This window comes from Lytechinus pictus, chromosome 16, assembly GCF_037042905.1.
Source record: "Lytechinus pictus isolate F3 Inbred chromosome 16, Lp3.0, whole genome shotgun sequence".
NCBI lineage: Eukaryota > Metazoa > Echinodermata > Echinoidea > Temnopleuroida > Toxopneustidae > Lytechinus > Lytechinus pictus.
Genome location: NC_087260.1, coordinates 8629701 through 8637087, shown reverse-complemented (window position 1 = coordinate 8637087; position 7387 = coordinate 8629701). Strand labels below are relative to the sequence as shown.

General features: G+C 36.3%; 1 long non-coding RNA gene across 1 annotated transcript in view; it reads right to left on the bottom strand.

The window, feature by feature from the left end:
- Positions 1-5410: 5410 nt before the first annotated feature.
- LOC135156985 (uncharacterized) overlaps positions 5411-7387 on the bottom strand; it is a 6416-nt gene continuing 4439 nt past the window's right edge. The window contains exon 3 of the long non-coding RNA XR_010296055.1: positions 5411-7387. This exon is cut by the window's right edge and continues 1415 nt beyond it. This is a non-coding gene — a long non-coding RNA (uncharacterized LOC135156985).

Here is a 7387-nt window from a genome sequence, read left to right as displayed (position 1 = left end):
AATCTGTAAAAAGAAAAAAAAATCACGTATGTACGTGATTTTTAATAGTTTCTAGTTTAATTTCTTAAAGTGATAGATAATTCAATTCCATAAAATAATTCAATTCTTTATTTCATTTCCATCCAAAGAAAGTTATAAAGTGCATATCAAAAAAAAGTTTACACTTAGAAAAAATCCTGTAAAATTTTATGTTTGTAATATCCTGAAGATTTTTCCACTCTTTAATATTGATACAGATCCATTTAAGCAAATGACGATATAACTGTCGAAAAATATTTCCGCTGGAGTGAGCACCACTTACTTTTGAAAAGTTAGTGAAAATGATTTGCGCAGAGCTTTGAAATATTTATGCGAATAAAAGTAAACCTTAATCATGAAGAACGCGTGGAATTTAGCTAGTAAAATTGATTTGAAGATATCTTTTACCTTTTTTAACTTGTTTCCTTGCCCAAAACACTCTGAAGAGTGCATTGCGCCCCACCACACTCCCCCACACACCGAGGCCATCGTGACGATATTTGCTTTACACTGAGCTGTGATTTACATGAAGTGGCTTAGGCTTGATTTTCATGTTGTTAATCATTGCCAAGCTTGGGAAAAGTGTGGAGAAACAAGTATTAAATGAAAAATAAAATGTAAACCTACTTTAAATGATAAAAACTTAGTAAAAAAATGCTGGAGATGTCTGATATAAACTTCTGTTAAGATTCAGTTATGTCCTGAGATCCAGCTGGCACAAAAAAGGTAAAGGTTGTGCTTACTAAGTGTTGAAATTTCAATTTGGGTGGCAAAATTGTTACAAAATGCTTGAATGTATCCGTTTTATTTCTATTGACTAAAAGTGCAAGGGTAATGTATGAGAAATGTTTCGCTGGGTAAGTTTGATTTCGCACTTTCCCCTTAACACAGCGTGAAAACGAGCATTTCTGCGCAAACAGATTTCTGCGAGCTTTAGAAAAAATGAACAGTGCTCACTCAAGTGTGACATTCTGTCAAAACTTTTACTTTCATTGGATAGATGAGACCCAAACCCAAGATTATATGTGAAAAAAATACCCACATGTTGTATATTTTTTAATTCCCAGGGCTTTTTTAAAGTGTAAACCTTTTTTTGATACGCACTGTATAAATGAAATTAAAATAAATTGATTAACATTTTAAAAAGCAGTAAAAAATATAGCATATGGAAATGAAAATGAGGGGATACAATAAAGCAATGCTTGTAAAGTGTGGATCCCCTTGAAAATTAAAAAAATGGGTACTTAATATCGTTAAGTTTAAATACAAAAAAAGAGGAAAAAGAACGTGTAAAAATCAAGCTACATTTTTTTTCTAATGGAAATCATTTGCATTCTAGTCGTTTTTCAATGAATATTGTTTTTTTAATTGAAATGCAAGTATTAATTGGGTTCAATTGAAGAAATTAATACTTATTGTGGCCACAAGCATGAAAAGTATCTGACCTTCGAGTCGAGTCTGACCCCTGAGGACCAATCTAACCCCAGGGACCAACTTCTGACCCTCGGGGTCCAATCTTACCCCTGAGGAGCAATCTGACACCACGGACTAATCTGACCCACGGGGTCCAATGACCTCCACCCTCCGGACCTATTTGACAACCGGCCCCGGGGACCACCCCAGGGAGCAAACTACCCAAAATATCTTGATCAATGTCGATCAGCAGAATTGAAATAATGTTCAAGACTGAACATGAGTCTTTAACTTTCCTGGGAGTCGACATATTCGATGTCCTGACACTCGCTTCTTGGGTTGGCTCTCGCATCCGTGTCCCTGTGGTAGGGAAGATGGAATCAGCTTCGGGATACTTGGCCTCATCTCGCCATCTTTACCAAGCATTTGTGGACAGATCTCAAACATTGGTATGGTGAAGTTGAGATTGAAGCCCTCGCCGCATGATTCACTCCCTCTGGTTGCCATGGCAATACGTGTCATTTCTACAAAAGTGTAGTTTTTTTTAACAGAGGAAATGTCACATTTAGTGTGTTTCCATAATGTATGTATATAGATGTATAGACAAACAATGGTACTTACCAGTGTTTATTCTATTTCATCATCCATTGGAGATTTCTACTTTAACGGCTATTTTCAAGAGGCCCTCATAAATTTTTAGATAGTGATCCACAGACATATATAAATACATAGTTCCTTTAAAATTAATATTAGCTTATTACGGTTTGGCCTGTCCCCATGAGGCGTTAGAAAACTCACCTGCTATAAGTAACACAGTCAAGATAGAAAGAAACCCTGCCAATGAAATGGTATTCTTCATGGTTAAATATAACAACTTGATCGGTTAAAACAAATGTTACGACTTTGTACTCGACTGGTTTGCGGGACAGAATGATGATTCCTCCGTATCGTTTATCGGACAATGTTCTGAGAACAACTAGACGTTGTGCAATGTCTTCTGCCAAGACGACACGATCATTAATGGGCCAGATACATCCACAACAACTCTCACTAATTAAACCCCCTCTCTCACACTCTTGCGAATATTGTAGAGATGGAAAGCTGTAAAAGTCGTTATTGCCTTGATTATACACGGTAAGATGGTGAAAATTTAACAACACTAATAAAAAGTTAATTATTCCACGACAATGATTTCTCTTCGTATACAATTCACGTCCCACAGACAAAATGTGCAGTACGGTAAAGAAAATACAACTAATTTCACCATATTCATTATATTATTCTCAAAAGAAAAGGTCTACGAACAACAGATAGAGAAAGAAGGGGAAATAATGAGAGAAAATGATTATTACTGTTGAAGGATAATGCGTTCATTAAATCGTAAAGCATTAATATATTGTTTTGAATCTAGTCTCATTGCCAGAAATACATTGTACGTACGACCAGTGGTGGATCCACGGGGGTGGGGCACAGCCGGCCCGTGCCCCCTTTTTGAGAGCCATAATCAAAACTGGTAATGTAAATATACCGTTTTTACTCAAGTGTGCCCCCCACTTTGAAAGTGAGGACTTTTTTTTGGGTTGTCAAATTTTCATCGGGAAAATGTACCCTCTCCCGATTGGAAAATCCTGGGGCGGTATTCTGGAACACTGTCATAACTTTTGTCATAAATTTTGTCATTTCTCTCCGAGATGTGACACCGCTATGATTGTCACAAATCGGTATTCTGAACATTGTCTTTTCCCTGTCATATCTGTCAAAGTTCCCGCCCATCTTTTCGGAAGCAATCCAATCAAAATCATCGTTAGTTCCCAGTGGGAGCCCTTCTAGCCAATAGGAAGGCCCCGTGACAGGTTGGCATCGCGCAACTACGCGAATATTGATGCGTTTAATTACACAGAGAGACAGGGAGTTGTGAAGGATTTTAAAGGAGAAGTAGAAAAAGAAGGAAAACAGAGAAATAAAGGAGGAATAGATATGTGGGGCCTAACTAATTGTAGCATGAAAAAATAGTTTTGAAAATTGTCATGGATGACGAGTAAGACTAATACCACAATCTAATCTAAATAATATCATTATATGCTTGACATTCAGTCGACAGGGTATCGAGATATTTGGAACTAAAAGATATTTGACAATATTTATGACTGCTACCCCCCTGTCATAAATTTTGTCATATCTTTTGCTTGTATAAAAGGATTACGCGCATTCAAAGCCGCATATTTTTGGTGCGCGCCAAAGAGAAGAGACGAAATTTATGACAATATTTGTGACAAAAGTTATGACATCCACCAGAATACCGACTTTGTCATATCTCTGAGATAAGATAAAATATGGAGAAAAGACAATGTTCAGAATACCGCCCCTGGATCCGCCCCTGCGTACGACCAATCAGAAAACTAAAGCTATCGTTTCTAATATCATCATAACAATTGATATGATTTACTAATTGGATTTGTCTTCGAAAACTCAAACCACACTCTTTTGTGTTCCGTCAATCTGACTTTCTATTTCTCGTTATCTTTTATTATCTCCTTTGGCCCTCTTGTCACTAAATTTATCTCGTGTTTATTTTATATCTATATTTATTGTTCTACTGTCACCCTTCTCGTTCTTACTATTCTTTTGACATTACACTTCCCACATCCGCCCTTCTATCTATCTATCTACCTACCTACCTACCTATCTATCTATCTATCTATCTATCTATCTATCTATCTATCTATCTATCTATCTATCTATCAATCTATCTATTTTTCTCTCATTCTTTCTTTCTTTCTTTCTCTCTTATATCTTCCGCCTTTATTTGTTTCTTCATCGCCTTCGTTCTACCATCTTTTTCTGTTATTGCATTATATACATATATATGGCAATCGTAATGTGTGTGTGTATATACATATATATATATATATTGTAAAGAAATGGATGAAGAGAACAATGGTAGGCGTAGCTTAAATCAAGGTTCCCCAGAGCTATCTACCCTTTGGAAAAATTGGTGATGCCGAAAAAATGTCTCTGCCGGGAATCGAACCCGTGTCTCCAGCTTTGAACGCCGGTGCCTTAACCACTAGACCACAGAGACGGGTTAGTAGCTAGGGCGACCCCGATCCGATTGACCGTCAGATAGACAGATTTTCGACACTATACGAATTATAATTTCCTTTGTCGGGTGAAGGTGGGTTTCGAACAAAGACAAGCCGCCATGCTTCAGCTGGATCAAAGCTATTGCTTTGATACAGTACACGTATGGGAGAAAGTATACATATGTGTAAAGTTATACATGTACAACAGCTTATATGTATATATAAATATATAATGAGATGAGGCGGGGTGATAATTCATTGATGTGCAAAACAAACTTGGATGTTGTATCTCCTCATATTTTTCAGACGCTTCTGACGAAGTCTCAATTAAAAGACGAAAGCTAAAGCAAATAATGGTGTCCTGCGTCATCTGTTGAGTTGGCCTCGCCTCATCTCATTATGTTTAATATTCACAACTCAACAGCGATTGGTAGAAGTAAACTTATCATCACACTATATATATATATATATATATATATATATATATATATATATATATATCAGACAAGAATAAAAATGAAGGTCCTGCGTCGGTTGTGATAGTATAAAGCAAAATACAAGGTGAATAAAACAACCGTAGATAGAAAAGTTGATCAAATTTTCGCCCATAGGGCTTCATCAGAAAATATATATATATATATATTTATACACACATTACGATTGCCACGACTGTTCTTACACGATCTGTCTGGTACGATGGGATACGATCACTACGATCATTCCACGACTAAGACCACGGTTTCAGTAGTGACGTAATTCGTGACAGTGGATACTAGGTGTAACATCTCATTTCGATTTTCACTGTAGCGTATTCTTTTTTCATTCAAATGCAACGAATGAAAAAAGAGATTGGATGCATAAGACAAGGAGGAAAATATTACGTGTACAATTCATTTCGAAACATATTTTTATTACAATGCTAGGTCTAATACGTTACATACTGAATATGAACGAATAAAATTTATATCTAAAGGGTATCATTCTTATTGTCATTTGGATGTATTGCACAAACCATACCTATCGATTTTATTTTTGGTCACACAATGAAATTGCCTGCAGGTTTACTAACCATGCCAACTATGATCATTTTGAAACCCAAACAAAAAATCATACATAGTTATGATAACGGAAAGATGGCGTATTTGATCATTTCTGATATCAACAGGATTTTTCTTTAAAGAAATCAATCCGCGAAAGTGGGATGCATATTCTATTATATTCAACAGATTTAGAAAAGGGAAAGAAAACTAAAAGAAACTAAAAGAATTTTGCTCCATAATGCCATGTCTGGCCCCTCTCAAAAGTTTTTGCTCATTACGTCACTGTTATTCTGCGTAGTTTGAAAAATGAATCGGACACCACCAAAAACATGAACATAATGCGACTTCATTTTGTCGAAATCGAAACAGTTATTGGCTCTTGGTCATCCGGATCAGTGGTAAACAAAGTTTAATGTTTTCATCAATATTTCAAAGGGGAAGTTCACCCCTATCGTAAAAATAGCTAAAAAATAATAAAAATATTGCCGAAGGTTTGAGAAAAGTCCATCAAGAATAAAAAAAGTTAGAATTTCAATTATTTGATTTGTGACGTCATATGCGAGCAGCTTAACTACAAATCGTATGGTAAGAAATCAATGAAATGTGTCATTTTCTCAGAATATTGAAAAAAAGGTTTTTACTGTACCTTCAATATATCAGTAGACATATCATTTCACTCCCGTTCCTGAACAGTTTTATGCATTTTATAGAGAGTACCGAAGCGATGACGTCAGTTGCCATGATGCCATGGCGGCCTGGTTCTAAACAAATGAACCCGCCGAATAAAAGCGTGTGTTTCTCATATAAGGAGAAATTGCTATCGGAATTTGATCGCTTGCAACCTATTTTTCAGACGAGCAAGTCATACAAATGTGTACAGACGATCGTCAGCTGCGACTCTATTTAGAACCAGCCCGCCATGACACCATGTCACCATGGCAACTGACGTCACACTTCGATACTCTATTACAAAAATATACTTATGGGGCAGCTGCTCATTAATGACGTTAGAAATGCACATTTTAAAATTCTTATAACTTTCTTAATCTTTAATGGATTTTCCTCAAACCTTCACCAATATTTTTTGAATTATATCTTTATGCTATTTTTACAACAAACTTTTCTTCAGTGTGAATTTCCCCTTTGAATACAAACAATTGTTATTGTTATATTTCGGCATTTCTCTATGAAATCGAGTTATAGTACGTGTCCTCTCCTATAGATCAAGACTTGATACTTTCATGGATCCTGCAGACTGAAAAAGCTTTGCATTTTTTTTATTTATTCAGGTTCCCTCATAATTATTTCACCATTTTTAAAAAGTCTTTTCATTTCAAATCAGTGGCGGATACAGGGGGAGGGGGGCACAGCCGGCCCGTACCCCCCCCCCTTTGAGAGCCATAATCAAAAGTTGTAACGTAAATATACCGCTTTTACTTAAGTGTGCCCCCACCCTTTGAAAGTGAGGCCCTTTTAATGCTTGTCAAATTTTCCGCGGATGAAATGACCTTCAATTTTAGGTGAAAACTTTTTTTTTTTTGCTTGTCAAATTTTCATCGGGAAAATGTGCCCCTATTTTGGAAAATTCTGTATCCGCCCCTGTTTCAAATCGTTGGATCCCAAAAGGGCTTGATGAACAGTGAGTTGGTTCCGTGGGGATCATTTTTTGTATTGCACAGAAAGATTTATGGGGTGTTGCAAGAAACTTGCGATCAATTGCAAGTCTATTTTTGGTCCCTAAATCAATCATAATGTCTTGCAGTTAATGGCAAATTAGTGATTGATTGTTAATCTGCTCCTTGAAACAAGAAGTTTAATCTGATTTGCTACAGC